Below are 16229 nucleotides of genomic sequence, written 5' to 3'. Positions count from 1 at the left end.
GGTTCCTGCCAACCAAAGCCGCGTCTGCCAATCGCGGTCGAGTTTGCTGGTGACGTACAGTTAGCCCTCGTGACAGAGCGGCTGCAAGGCAATAACAGCCGCTGTAGGAGTATCAGCCAATCAGGAAGGGTTTGTGTTATGCAATGCATTCCTTCTCAGCCAATCAGGGGCCCTGTGACATCCTGCTGCGGCAGTTGGTTTGTGAGGAGCGGGAACCATGTAGGCATGGCGGGGTGTGGTGATCCTGGGGCTATTATCCTATTATTAGACATTTATTTTTAGCTTGACTTTAAAAAAAAACAAACAAACAACCCACAACGTTTCGATGACAACTGGGATGTGCTCACAGCTACCTTGGTGTAAGTTTTTAAAGCAACCCGAGACAAGTTATTGATATAGCGCCAACATATTCCGCAGCGTTGTACAATGGGTAAACAAGACAAACACCGAGACAATAAAACAAAACATGAATGGTGCAGACAGCCCTGCCCTAACGAACTTACAGCTAAAAAAAAACAAAACTCATAATTTAAATTTCAGGAACACAAGGGGTGTACTGGATGACTTGCTTATTGGGGGGGGACGGGGACTTGTAAACGATATTCCATCCATGGCAGGTGGTCTGGTGCAATGCTCCCAACAGTTCAAACGGACAACGAGAGACACTTTAAAGGGACACTATAGTCAATAGTCACCCAGACCACTTCAGCTCAATGAAGTGGTCTGAGTGCCAGGTCCCCCAGGGTTTAACCCTTCACATGTAAACATAGCCATTTCAGAGAAATGGCTATGTTTACATTTGGGGTTAAGCCAGCCTCTAGTCAAGTGGCTGTCTTCCGGAGGCGCATCTGGAGGCATATTATGCCTCAATCACGCAGAGCGTCCGTAGGAAAGCATTGAGAAATGCTTTCCTACGGACACTTTGAAAGCACGTGCGGCTCCTGTGATGTCGGACAAGGATGCTGTGTTTATCCCTTCAGCGCCACGGGAGGGGGACCCTGTGGGGGGGGGGGGGCTGATGTTCTAAGAAATTGTAGGGTAACTTACTGATAACAATGTGTGCAACTAAATTGTAATTTACAGGAAGAATGTATCTTATTTACACAGACTGATTTTTTGGTAAGTTAAAAATACTCATTACTGTAAGTTTTATTGCTGTGGAGTTCTGTTATACACTGAGAGGATATTGAGTTCCTAGAAAAGCAGGAAATTAAAAGAGAGAGCGATTCGGGCCCTAAATAGGGACACTTGGGAGTCATGTTGGTGTACATTCATGCAAAGGCTGAATTGCTATATATGTGTGTATATATATATATATATATATATATATATATATATGTGTGTGTGTGTGTGTGCCCATGCGTACCCGCGGTTGTCTTTATAATAAAGTGGGAGCACTGCTGTCTCCAACTCACACTCTTGCCCCCGCTTTCAGTGTGTTACCATGGGTTACAATGCGAATGCTCCACGCGACACACTCAGTGAATTATTACTAGTCTAGCAATTGTTATTTTCCTTGTGCAAAGATCCCAGAGTCTGATTTTACTATCAGGGTTACTCACTATAGGGAATTCAAAGTCAATTTACTCAGTTAGTAACCAAAGTGGGAGTTAAAGGTAAATTCAAAGTAAATTTCAAATTTAAGGTTAAAATAGCCTAACTGAAAAAAAAAATCTCAAAGCCAGTTAAGCTACTATGGCCTTGAATTTGAAATACACTTCTCATGTTACTAAATAACTTGTTAAAATTCAAGACTAAAGTAGCTGAACTGGAAGCAGAGCATAAGACTTTTTCCCCTCTGAGCTTATTTTGACAATAAATTTGAGAATCACTCAATTTGATTCTCACATTTAAGGTCAAAATAACCAAACTGGAAAAATTGTCGGTCAGCTAAGCTTCCAGTTCGTCTATTTTGGTCTTAAATTTTAAATCCACTTTCTATTCTCGCTTTCGTGAATAACCTGTATATGCCATCTGTTTCCTTCAATGTCTGGTCTGAAACTAAAGCATTTCATTTTCTTTTAGGGAGGTTTCTTTATCTGAGGTAGTAGTCTTTTCTCTGTAAGCAATGCTTATCTTAATATATCCATTTAGTATCATGCAGAGTTCTCGTTGATTGCTGTGAATAGTTCTACCACTGGGTGGTGGATTAATGATAAAACATGAGAATAGCCTCCTTGTACCAGCTGTAACTTTCATTTTGCATATTTCCACAATATGTTTGTATGTTTTCCCTTGGGCAGGAGGTGTAATTTCTGTAACCTAAATCAAACTCTCTAAGGTCTAAGGCTTGGAATAGAATTGTACAGGGTTTATCCAGGTAAAGGTTTGACTATATATATAATTAATGAATAGGAGCATTGCCATTAAATTGTGTGTCTGCTGTAGGACCTAAAGGTAAAATTGTTTCTAATGTAAACTTTAGTCCTTTTGGGGGATTAGGACAAAGCCCGGCAGTGGAGCTGGTGAGTATTTTTTTCTACTAATATACTTAATGTGCCAATTACTTAAAGGCCATTAACATATTGTACAGCAGCATTACAAATAAATAAAGTGAGTATATACCTGCTACAATGCAAATTAAGCAGACTTTTCATGTCCTGCCTGGAGTCTGCTGAAGCAACTCTTCTGCACTCTTTAACAAACAAATGTTATATATATATATATATATATATATATAGTGCAGTACAAATGGGTATATTGGTGGTGTGGCAGGCTAATGCAGTGTATGATCATATACTAAATCCCCATTATTTTTTAATAAGTCAGGTGTTATTAAAGATGATTACATATTGTGAGCTTTGCAATTGGTGTTAGTCAGTGACTGAGTGTGCTGGATTCTGTATGTTGTAACATTTGGTCACAAATTATGCAACACTTATAAAGTATTATGTTAGGTGAGTGTAGCCTTTCTGGTTTCATATGTAAATATATTTGGGTGTTCAGACCAACTTCCTTGGTTTTGCACCCCTCCCTGTCACAGGTGACTCATATTAGGGCCCTTTTTCAACTTTGAACCACAGAGAGCCCCAGGAGGATGGATTTCCCAAGTAAGTGGATTAAAGGGAAACTCCAGTGCCAGAAAAACGATCCGTTTTTCTGGCACTGGAGGGTCCCTCTCCCTCCCACCCCCCAATCCCAGGTTACCCAAGGGGTGAAAACTCCTTCAGTCACTTACCTGGGACAGCGGCGATGTCCCTCGCCGCTGTCTCCGCCTCCGCGACGCTCCTCCTTGTGATTACGTCGGCCGGTGGGCGATACTGATCTCGCCCACCGGCCGAGGAGACCTAATGCGCATGCGCGGAAATGCCGCGCATGCGCATTAAGTCTCCCCGTAGCAAAGCATTGAAAAATCATTTCAATGCTTTCCTATGGGGTTTTGAGCGACGCTGGAGGTCCTCACACAGCGTGAGGACGTCCAGCGACGCTCTAGCACAGGAAACCTGTGCTAGAAACTAGGAAGTGACCTCTAGTGGCTGTCTAGTAGACAGCCACTAGAGGTGGAGTTAACCCTGCAATGTAATTATTGCAGTTTATGAAAAACTGCAATAATTACACTTGCAGGGTTAAGGGTAGTGGGAGTTGGCACCCAGACCACTCCAATGAGCAGAAGTGGTCTGGGTGCCTGGAGTGTCCCTTTAATTGCATAAGAGCAATCTTAACCCCTTAAGGACCGGACTTTTTTTGCGATGTTGTACATTTGCGACCAGGCATCTTTTTGACACTTTTGTGGTGTTTGTGTTTAGCTGTAATTTTCCGCTCTGTCATTTACTGTTCCCATACAAATTATATATTGTTTTTTTCAGGACAAAAGGGGCTTTCTTTACATACCATTATTTATATAATCTCATGTAATTTAATTTAAAAAAAAATGAAAAAATATGATGAAAAATTGAAAAAAATACACTTTTTTTGAATTTTATGTGAAAAATCTTTCTCATCTACAAAAGCGAATTAAAAAAACTGCTAAATAGATTCAAAATGTTGTCCTGAGTTCAAAAATACCCAGTGTTTACATGCTTTTTGCTATTTTTTTGCATGTTATAGGGCTATAAGTACAAGTAGGATATTGCGGTTTTAAAACATACATTTTTAAAATGTATCAATAGTGACATTGTAACACTATTATCTGTCATAAATTGCTAAATAACACCCCACATGTACATATTTTTTTAAAAGTAGACAACCCAGGGTATTCAATATGGGGTATGTCCAGACTTTTTTAGTAGCCACTTAGTCGCAAACATTGGCCAAAGTTAGCGTTCATATTTGTTTGTGTGTGAAAAAAGTAAAAAACTAAATTGAACGCCAATTTTGGCCAGTGTTTGTCTAAGTGGTTACTAAAAAAGACTGGACATAACCCAAGGTATTGCAAATGGGGTGTCTTCTTTTGCAAATGGTATGCCATCATGGGGGTAATTCTCATTCCTGGGCTACCATACGCTCTCAAAGGCAACGTAACCAACCTGGCCATTTTCAATGTAAAAATATTTGACCCTGTAACTTTCAAAAACGCTATAAAACCTGTACATGGGGGGTCCTGTTCTACTCAGGAGACTTTGCTGAACACAAATATTAGTGTTTCAAAACTGGAAAATGTATCACAACAATTATATCATCAGTAAAAGTGCTGTTTGTGTGTGAAAAATGCAAAAAAAGTCACTTTCACTGACAATATCATCGCTGTGATATGTTTTACTGTTTTGAATCACTAATATTTGTGTTCAGCGAAGTCTCCCGAGTAAAACAGTACCCCCCATGTACAGGTTTTAGGGTGTCGTAGAACGTTACAGGGTAAAATACAGTGATAGCAAATTAAATTCTCTGGACTTTCGGCCTGGGTTGGCAGGCAGGTCCCTTAAATTGCAATCAATAAAATAACTTAATTATGTAAAAATATTACATAAATACGCACGTACAATTTAAATATATATGCATATTTATATATTTGAAGTCTACGTGTATATTTATATAATTATTTATGTAATTTTGTATATGGACATGAATAGTTCGCATTCTTTTTATTTATTTATATATACATAGATATATATACAATTTCATTCTAAGTGTATTTTGATATAAATATATATATATATTAATATCAAAATACAGTTAGAATAAAATTTCGTATAGATATATAATTTTTTTAAAATTTTTATTATTTGTAATTTTTTTTAATTTAATTTAAATTATTTATTATTCGTATTTTATAATAATATATATATACAATATATATAGTTATTATATATATTATATATATACGTGTGTAAATTAATTATAAGTGTATTTTTATATTAATATATGTACATATTAATATAAAAATACACTTAGCATGACATTATATATATATGATATATAGACATATATTATATAGGTATAATATATGTCTATATATCATATATATACACATATATAATAATAATTTTTTTTATTAACTTTCACTTTAAATTTTTTTATGATTTTACAGTTGCAGGGAGACTGCCTGTCAGCACAGACAGTCCCCCTGCAGGCAGAGACTAGGACACCTATTGTGACCATGTGGTCGCCCTGTTGGGCGATCACATGGCCCCAGGGGTCCTAAACCGCCATGGGGAGACTGTCTGGGCTGCAGGCAGTCTCCCCACACCGGGAGCACCGCCGATCGCCGCCGGGGGAACGACGGCGATCGGGTAAGTACATTTTAAATTTAGGACGGTTCAGGACCGTCGTCGGTCGGCAAGGGAAAAATGCCAATGACGGTCCTGAACCGTCTAGCGTCCTCAAGGGGTTAAAGGGACTCTCCAGTGCCAGGAAAACATAACCGTTTTCCCTCCTGCCTCCCATCCCATGTTGCTGAAGGGGTTAAAACCCCTTCAGTCACTTAGCTGAATCCAGCGCCGATGTGCCCCGGCGCTGGGTCAGGCTCCGCTCACACTCCTCCCCAGCCGTCAGCTGTCGGGGGAGACCTAATGCGCATACGCGGGCGCATTAGACCTCTCCATAGGAAAACATTATTCAATGCTTTTCTATGGGGATTCCGGCGGCGCTAGAGGTCCTCATGCATAGTGCGTGGACGTCCAGCGTCTTTTAAAACACTTTTCATATTCTAAGAACACAGAAGTCCCTCTAGTAGATGTCTGATAGACAGCTACTAGAGGAGGACTTAACCCTGCAAGGTAATTATTGCAGTTTATAAAAACTGCAATAATTACACTTGTAGGGTTAAAGGGAAACTCCAGTGCACTGCAGGTCCCCTCTCTCTCCCACCCCCCATCCCCGGTTGCTCCTCCTCTGTATTACGTCGGCCGGTGGGCGAGACTGATCCCGCCCACCGGCCGGGGAGACCTAATGTGCATGCGCGGCAATGCCGTGCCTGCGAATTAGAGCTCCCCATAGGAAAGCACAGCGTGAGGACGGCCAGCGACGCTCTAGCACAGGTTTCCTGTGCTAGGGACACGGAAGTGCCCTCTAGTGGCTGTCTAGTAGACAGCCACTAGAGGTGGAGTTAATCCTGCAAGGTCATTATTGCAGTTTATTAAAAACTGCAATAATTACACTTGCAGGGTTAAGGGTAGTGGTAGTTGACACCCAGACCACTCCAATGGGCAGAAGTGGTCTGGGTGCCTGGAGTGTCCCTGTTAAGTTGCTTGAGTAAGACCTTCTAAAGCCAGGTACATTGGAGTTCTGGTGGCTTATGCAGTGTATAATATACTATAAATAAATCATATACTTGTAATGTATGCATGTTTAGGTAAAAGCAGTATTCCTGGTATAATGTGTGTGTAGTAGATACACTTTTTTTTTTTTTTTCTTCAATCTGTGTCTGTCCATCTTTCTATCTTTTAATTTGTATTTGTCAGTTGCCTGTATTTGTCCATCTATCCAAATAACAAGTAAAGCAAATTGCTAAACAAACTGCTATGGAATATCCACATGTAAAAACTTGATCTTTATCTCTGAAAAAAAATGTTTTTCCACAGTAGTCCGAGAATGCTATGCAAAACGTGCAAATGAGCACAAATCACATTGCTTGCATTAATCTGCCTAAAGGAGATTGGCATGGCTATTCACTAAATTGTGAGTTCAAGATGAATTCAAAGTGAATTCCAAATTTCTTTAGGTCGGCTATACTTTCAGTTCAGCTACTTTGGCCTTAAAGGGTAACTCAAACCACCATGATCACGTCAGTGATTTACCATAGTGGTAGGAGTCAGTATGTGCAGTGTTTCAGTTATTAGCATTTGTGTACCAGAATTCCCAGATTTTACTATTAACATGACGTAAAGTCATGATTTTATTGAAGACACGGAGGCGAGTATTATGCATAACTCTTTCTTTATTTCCTCAGCAGCCAAGATAGAGGAATATAAATATTGTCAAAATGAAAGAAAAAACTGTATAGATACACATGCAACCAATCACATAACATAGGAAGTGACTATATAAGGCCTGTGTCTCCCACAATACTCCTCTTTCTTGCGAATACCGAAGATCAGGTAAGAAGAACAAAATCCAACTTGTCCAGAACAGGAAAACGGCAACAAACCGATAACATCAAGCCAGGGCCGGTGCAAGGATTTTTGGCTACACAGGCGAAGATGTAGAGTGGCACAGGGGGCAGTAGAGGAGGACAGGGTCAGTATGGTGGGGGCAGGGGCTATAGAGGTGCTGTAGAGGGGCGCAGGGGCTATAGAGGGACGTAGAGGGGACATGGGCAGTATGGTGGGGCAGGGTCTATAGAGGGAAATAGAAGTGCTGGAGAGGGGCACATGGGGCAGTAGAGTGGGGACAGAGGCTATAGAGGGGCTGTTAAGGGGCAGGGGTAGTATAGTGGGTCAGGGGCTATAGAGGGGCTGTTAAGGGGCAGGGGTAGTATGGTGGGGCAGAGGCTGTAGAGGGGGCAGGGGTAGTATGGTGGGGCAGGGGCTATAGAGGGGGCAGGGGCAGTATAGTGGGGCAGGGGCATAGAGGGGCTGTAGAGGGGGCGGGGGCAGTATGGTGGGGCAGGGGCTATAGAGGGGTGGGGGCTATAGAGGGGCAGTATGGTGGGGCAGGGGCTAAAGAGGGAAATAGAAGTGCTGTAGAGGGGCACATGGGGCAGTAGAGGGGGCAGGGGCACTATGGTGGGGCAGGGGCTATTGAGGGGCTGTAAAGGGGGCAGGGGTAGTATGGTGGGGACGTTTGGAGGGGCAGGGACTGTAGAGGGGGCAGGGGCAGTATGGTGGGGGCAGGGGCTATAGAGGTGGCAGGGGTAGTATGGTGGGGGCAGGGGCTATAGAGGTGGCAGGGGTAGTATGGTGGGGGCAGGGGCTATAGAGGTGGCAGGGGTAGTATGGTGGGGGCAGGGGCTATAGAGGTGGCAGGGGTAGTATGGTGGGGGCAGGGGCTATAGAGGTGGCAGGGGAGTATGGTGGGGGCAGGGGGAGTATAGTGGGGCAGGGGCTGTAAAGGGGGCAATATGATGGGGCAGGGGTAGTATAGTGGGGCAGGGGCTGTAAAGGGGGCAGTATGGTGGGGGCAGGGGCAGTATGGTGGGGCAGGGGTAGTATAGTGGGGGCAGGGGCTGTAAAGGGGGCAGTATGGTGGGGGCAGGGGGACTATAGTGGGGGCAGGGGTAGTATAGTGGGGCGGGGGAGAATGGTGGGGGCAGGCGTAGTATAGTGGGGCGGGGGAGAATGGTGGGGGCAGGGGCTGTATGGTGGGGGCAGGGGCTGTATGGTGGGGGCAGGGGCTGTATGGTGGGGGCAGGGGGAGTATGGTGGGGGGCAGGGGGAGTATATTGGGGGCAGGGATAGTATGGTGGGGGCAGGGATAGTATGGTGGGGGCAGGGATAGTATGGTGGGAGCAGGGGGAGTATAGTGGGGGCAGGGGCTGTAGAAAGGGGCTGAAAAAAAAAAAGTTTTGATTTAAAAAAAATAAAAATTAAAATGCTTAAAGTTCTTCTCCACCCCCTTCCCCTCCCAGAAGCTTACCTTGGGCCAGGGAGGGAGAACCTTACAACTGGTGGTCGGCTGGGAGGCTGGAGCTGCAGTCAGGACGGCTGGGGAGTCTGGGAGCAGTAGAAGTCCCGCCCCCTTCTGACATCATCAGAGGAGGACGGCTGACTTCACTGCCCTGCTCCTGCTGTGTGCTGGCTGCAGGGAGAGAGGTGAGTTTACAAATCCGAGTCTCCTGCCAGAGGCAGGAGATTCGGATTTTTGCACCCCCCCTCCTCTGGCGCCCTAAGGCGGCCGCCTGTGCCGCCTTATGGACGCGCCGGCCCTGCGTCAAGCTAAAAGAGAGAGAGAAATATGGTAATATCCAAACTCCAAACTGTAGACTTACCAAAACAAACTGCTGGTATTGCAATGAGAGAAAACTGGAATCAAAACAAACTGCTGGTAGCTCAATGATAGAAAACTGGAATCTGAAAAAACATAAAATATATAATTAATATAATATGTAAATAACATACACAAATCCCATCAAAACAGACCGAAATGAAACGTACCTGAAGAGTCCAATAGCATCTCATCCCTAGACCCACATCGGGAGGGTGGGAGGGAATAATACTCGCCTCCGTGTCTTTAATAAAATCATGACTTTACGTCATGTTAAAAGTAAAATCTGGGAATTTTATTAAAGACACGGAGGCTCATATTATGCAAGTTTAAAGCTGTGCTATCACCTGAGATGCGATATGTTCAATAGGTCTGAAATAGAAGTTGCGGAAGGTCGATTCTCTAGACCAGTCCGCCGCACGCATGATGTCCGACAGCCGATAGCGGATGCCTTCGAAGCCATAGCACCCCGAATAGAGTGAGGCGTAAAGACAGAGGTGTCTATACCCGCTGAAGATAAAAGCCAGCGTACCCACCGTGCCAGAGTCGGTGTCGAAACAGGCCGGTGAGGCGCTTTAAAAGACACGAATAAATGATGTAGATCCAAGGAGCGAAGAGATTGCGTAGCGTCCAGATAAGCCTTCAGACATTCTACTGGACATAAAGCCGAACACTCTGGGAACCTAGGATATACAAACGACCTGGATGCCAATTTTGTCTTTCTGGATATGTTGAAAGCAACACCTTCCGGGGTGAAAACAATGGCGTCCCAATCAAGGGCCCGAACATCAGAAACCCTCTTACACGAAACCAAACAGAGTAGCATCACTAGTTTGGAGGACAATTGCTTGAGTCAGTCCGTGGTTAGGATACCATGACGAGAGGAACTGTAACATGACGTTGATGTCCCAGAAGACAGAGAAACGAGATTTAGGAAGGCGAGCGAGGCGAATACCCTTGAGAAGACGACACACAAAAGGATGTCTGCCGACTGGTGAACCATCTAACCACTATGTCCGGCCGAAATCGCCGAGCGGAAAAGGTTGATTGTGCGGTACGCCTTGCCTGCATCAAACAGGGACGTGAGGAACTCCAGGATCAGATGGAGAGGGGCAGATATGGGATCCATTGCCCATTCCATGCACCAATTAGACCATGAATTCCATGAAGCACGGTAAGCTGATCTCGTACCGGGAGCCCAGGCGTTATCGAGGAGTAGGAGAGTTGATCGCGGAACATTCGGGACAGCCCAGGTTCCCCCCTGAAAGGAGCCACGCTACTAGGGGCAATTGTTGTTGTAGCACCAGACCGTGAGAGTTCCCGTCCGGATCCAGAAGGAGGTCCCTGAAGCTCGGGATCAACCGGGGATAGTCTATCGACAACTCCAATAGACGTGGGGACCATGGTCGGGATCTCCACAGAGGAGTGATCAATGTCAGGCAACAATCGTGACGAACCAACTTCGAGATCGTGCTGGCGATCATGTTGAATGGGGGAAATGCATACAGGCGGCCCGATGGAGAAAGGCATCCGTCGCCACTGCCGCCGGGTCCGGTCTCCAACTGTAAAACTCCGGTAGCTGAGCGTTCAGACGTGACGCAAACAGATCCATCTTGAACCGTCCCCATAGTCTGTCTAGGCCTTGGAATACCGAAACGTGCAAGTGCCAGTCTCCCGAGTCTCTCAAGTGTCTGGAGTTCCAATCCGCATCCGAATTGTCCAGTCCTGGAATGTGTTCCGCTGTTACCGAGACGTGGTTGTAAAGGCAAAATTGCCAAAAATATTTTGCTTACAGAGCTAACATCCTGGACTTGGTGCCCCCGAGGTGGTTTATATAGCGTACCGCCGACACGTCCATCTTGAGGAGAACGCAGCAGTTCGCTCGTCCTGGGGTAAGGCTGCGAATCGCGAATGCCCCTGCTAAGAGTTCTAGACAATTGATGTGCAGGGATCTCTCTATCTCGGACCATCTGCCTCCTGTGGAAACTTCGCCACAGCGAGCACCCCAGCCGTGTAAGCTGGCATCTGACTCTATCACCACGTCCGGGACGGAACCGAAGATGGCCCTCCCGTTCCAGGCTTTCATGTGTGCCAACCACCACACCAGTTCGTCCCTGGATTCCTCGTCTAGTCGTACACGAGATTCGTAGGAATGACCCGACCGGAGGTGCGAACCTTTGAGCCTTTGGAGGGCACGGTAATGCAGTGGGCCCGGGAATATCGCCTGAATGGAGGCAGCAAGGAGGCCGATAATACGTGCCAACTGTCTGATGGACAGGTCCGGTACACGAAGAGCCCTTCGTAGCTCTTTTTGGATGGCCTTCACCTTTGAATCTGGTAGGTATAGAAATTGGCGGATGGAGTCCACTTGGAAACCTAAGAATTCCATCGATTGGGCAGGGTTTAGGACCGATTTGTCCCAGTTGATCATGAAACCCAAAGTTTGAAGTAGATCGATCGTCCATTCCAAATGCACTAGAAGACGGTCCCTGGACTGGGACATGATTAAAATGTCGTCCAGGTAAATAATCAATCGTACCCCACGGGTACGGAGGAACTCTATCACAGGCTTCATGATCTTGGTGAAACACCAAGGAGCCGAGGAAAGGCCGAATGGCAGGCAGGTAAAGCGCCAACGCCTTCCGTGCCAGGTGAAGTGTAAGTAGTCCCTGTATTCCACCGCTATCGGGACCGTGAAATACGCGTGCTTCAGTTCTAACTTGGCCAGCCAGTCCGACTGCCGAAGGACGTCTCTGAGGCAGTGTATGCCCTCCATCTGAAAATGTTGGTATCGGAGGAATGCGTTGAGAGGACGGAGGTTTATCACTGGACGGACCCCGCCCCCTTTCTTTGGTACCAGAAAGAGATTGCTCGTAAAACCCGGAGCGGCCTTTCAATAGCATCTCCTCGACCTCCGCAGAGATCATCTTGTCCTGCTCTGGCGGAAGAGACAATTCCTTGGGGACATAAAATTGGACAGGCAGAGAAACAAACTCCAGGCGATAACCCTTTACACATTGCAGGACCCAAGCGTCTGAAGTAATATTCGCCCACCCCTGTTGGAACAGAGCCAGCCTTCCCGCTACCCATACATGAGCAACAGGGGAAGAAAGAGTACTCACCATAAGGGCGTCTTCCCGAAGCGGCACCGCGGGGGTATCTGGAGCCCCAGGATCTACCTCTGGCAGGGAAGAAAGGAGGCGTCCTTGAATCCTGAAATCCCCGGGATGGGAAAAAGAAACCTCTGGAGGCACGGAAGGAGCCTCGGAAACCACGGCCGGGCGGACGGTTCCTGCTACGCCCAGCCTCTCCGAAAACCTTGGGTGCGAACATGCGCTTCATGTTCGCTTGTGCTTTGTCTATGGCCGTAAAGGTCTTAACATATGACCCCAGGTCTTTAACAAATGAATTACCGAACAAGACCCCTTCATCAGATGGGCCTGGTTCCGCCACCGTCATGGCAGCCAACTTTGGGTAAATTTTAAGGAGTATCGCCTTACGCCTCTCGGAGGACATGGCGGTATTTGCGTTCCCCAAATGGCAGCCCGTTGTACCCAACCGATGGCCACATCGATGTCCAAAACAGAATTACCAGCTCTAGTGGCATCAAGCAGCTCGTACAGCTTTGAAAGCGGGCCCAGGGTATCCAATATCTTGCCCTGGCAGCCCCTAAGGGAGTAGTCCAGGCCCGTTTTGGACTTCCAGCCTGACTTGTTCAGGATATGGGCAATCTGGGGGTCAATATCGGGAGTCTTGCAGGCCGAGCCCGGGAGGGAAGGCCTGGGGCATTCGGCACGCAACTTATTGCGACGTTCCTTAGACAGGGGGGGCCACATAATGAGCTATGTGTTCAGGAGGGACCCATTCTGATGACCGGGGGTGGCGGAGGTTGTCAGGGTCAAACAGGGGGATACCCTGAGGGTCAAACAATACTTTACTATCCCCAGTGGGGCCTTGTACATGACCCTTAGTAGCGGCAGAGGATCCCGAGGGGGTCACACCCGTAGGGGGCAAGTCCTCGCCCGAATCTCCCTCATCAAAGGAGTCATACTCCATAGTGTCAGATTCATTCTCCACACTCCGGTCGGTATCCAACCCATCATCCAGGGCTCTAGCCCGTTTCCACAATCTAGCCTTTTTAGCCTGGCCAGGGGCTCTTTTGCGCGTGGGAGGCGCGCTGTCTGTGACTGCGTCAAGCGAGTCCATCATGGCAGGTATAACCTGCAGCCTCACGGGCCCCAGGCATGGCAGGGGGGTCCCATCACCTAGGGGGGAGGGAGCCGCCAAGGAGGGCAAAAGCATTTTCTGCAGAGACTGGGAGAACGATGTGGACACCGCTCCCATGGCAGAGGCAAAGGCCCTCTGCAAGGATGATGCCATAGTGGCATCCAAGAGGGCTTGGAATTCTTGGGAAGCCACATTGCCCTCAGGAACATCCTGATTAAAAGTGCCAGGAAGGCCCTCTTGCCTCTCATACCTGTCTTGCATAATGGCAGGGAAAATACTCACAGATGTAGTAGGGAAAAAACGATTTGCAGTAACCAGAAGAGCAACAGGGTTGAGTAACCCACAGGTAGAAGAGAACAATGATAAATGCGCTGCCAGGTGTGCCCAGGGGGACCCAGGGGACTGCAGAGGCGGACAGCAGGCTGACCGCGAGCCGCAGGGAGCAGTAGGATAGGCCGCGAGTAAGCTCCGCCTCTAAGATGGCCGCCGCACATGGAAGCCGGCGGGTATTGCTTGAGGCCCGGACACACTGGGGGAAGGGGCGTGTGCACAGAGGTCGCGAGAGCGAGGGAGATGTAGCCGCGGTCGGCAAGAGCAGATCGCGGTAAACAGCCGCCCACAACTGCGCGCGAGCACCCAGAAGGGAAGCCAGCCGCAGGGGAAACAAGGGAAGGAATCCCCTCCACGGGGAAACCAGAAACTGAAACGGAAAACCCACTAGGCACACCACAGAAGAGAAACAGAGCACAGTAAATACACAGTAATAATAATCAAAAGTGTAAACAGCAATAAAAGAGCAATAAATGCTGAAACATGCAGAGCAAGATTAAGGTACTTAGCTGGTCTGAGGAAGCAGCAAAGAAAGAAGAGGATTGTGGGAGACACAGGCCTTATATAGTCACTTCCTCTGTTATGTGATTGGTTGCCTGTGTATCTATACAGTTTTTTCTTTCATTTTGACAATATTTATATTCCTCTATCTTTGCTGCTGAGGAAATAAAGAAAGAGTTATGCATAATATGAGCCTCCGTGTCTTTAATAAAATCAAGTTGCACCCCCAGCACACAAGACTCCATTCCGGGCTGCCTAATGTCAATTCTCTGCATAAATTACGTCTTTTTTCAACGCGCACTGCAAACTGAGAACAGGTGTTAAGATCTTCTCCCACCTCCTGCCATGCATATTGGTGGGTATGGTTAAAAACATCCATTAATCTCTGCATTTAACCCCTTAAGACCGCAGGGCGTTTTATGCCGTCCCTATTTTGATGGCTCTTAACGCCGCAGGGCGGCATAGAACGCCCTGTGATCTTATGTACTTACCCGGTCGCCGGTGATCCCACGCCGGCGATCGAGGAATGGGGACTTACCTGGGAGCCCAGGGAGTCCCCCTCTGTCCTCTTCGGCCCCCCTGGGCCATGTGATCGCGAGGTCTTTGTATATTTAATATATAATAAAAAATAAATAAATATGTAAATACGTTAAAAAAATACCTGTCCTCTCCTGATCTCTCTCCGCCCATATTGACTTGTGTCTCTGACTGCTTCTCTGTGATTTCCAACTGGATGGCTGCTCACTTCCTTAAACTCAACCTGTCCAAAACAGAACTTCTGGTCTTTCCTTCCTCATGTGTTACTACTCCCGTGTCTGTGTCCCTCCAAGTCAACGGCGCTATCATCACATAGAAACATAGAATGTGACGGCAGATAAGAACCATTCAGCCCATCTAGTCTGCCCAATTTTCTAAATACTTTCATTAGTTCCTGGCCTTATCTTATAGTTAGGATAGCCTTATGCCTATCCCACGCATGCTTAAACTCCTTCACTGTGTTAACCTCTACCACTTCAGCTGGAAGGCTATTCCATGCATCCACTACCCTCTCAGTAAAGTAATATTTCCTGATATTATTTTTAAACTTGTGTCCCTCTAATTTAAGACTATGTCCTCTTGTTGTGGTAGTTTTTCTTCTTTTAAATATAGTCTCCTCCTTTACTGCAGTGGTGGATCCAGGGGGGGGGGGGGGGGGGGGAGAGATTCTCCCCTGAGATTCTCCCCCGAGATTCTCCCCTGCCGGCTAGTGCAGGGCTGACATTGTCCAAGTGCCAGCCCTGCATTGTGCCTGCAGACCGGGGAGGGAGATCAGAGATCAGTGATCCCTCCCCGGTCCTCAGGCACATTACTGACAGCTGACCGGCAGGGGCCAGCAGCTCCTCCGGGTCCTCCTCTCGCGAGATTAGGAGCGTTGCCGCGGTTACCACGGCAACGCTCCAAATCTTGCGAGAGTGAACCCTGGAGCGCGGGCTAGCGTTCACTCCTACCACTGGAACCACCAATGAACCCCACTGGACCACCAGGGAACGAAATATGTCCCCCCTCCTCCCAGTAAAGGTAAGAAGGGAGGGGGGACATAAATTATATATTTATTTTAATTAAATTTTTAAAAAAAACACACACATTTAAAAAAAAAAAGCCCCCCCATCCTTCTTATCATACACACACATTGCCCCTGCCCCCCATATACACACACACACACACACATTGCCCCTTAACCCAATCCACACACACACATTGCCCCTGCCCCCCATACACACACACACACACATTGCCCCTGCCCCCATACACACACACATTGCCTCTGCCCCCCATACACACACACATTGCCCCTGCCCCCCATACATACACACACACACACATTGCCCCTG

At 46.9% G+C, this 16229-nt stretch overlaps 1 protein-coding gene across 1 annotated transcript in view; it reads left to right on the top strand.

The window, feature by feature from the left end:
- The first annotated feature begins 197 nt into the window (after positions 1–197).
- Positions 198–16229, top strand: part of LOC134572634 (sphingolipid delta(4)-desaturase/C4-monooxygenase DES2-like) — a 72482-nt gene continuing 56450 nt past the window's right edge. Inside the window, exon 1 of the mRNA XM_063431717.1 lies at positions 198–359. The gene's annotated coding sequence lies outside the window, so the exon portion shown is untranslated. The remainder of the gene's footprint in view (positions 360–16229) is intronic.

Source organism: Pelobates fuscus, chromosome 9 (assembly GCF_036172605.1).
Source record: "Pelobates fuscus isolate aPelFus1 chromosome 9, aPelFus1.pri, whole genome shotgun sequence".
In the NCBI taxonomy this organism is placed as follows: domain Eukaryota; kingdom Metazoa; phylum Chordata; class Amphibia; order Anura; family Pelobatidae; genus Pelobates; species Pelobates fuscus.
Note: the sequence above shows the minus strand (reverse complement) of the source record. Positions and strands in the feature narration are given on the sequence as shown.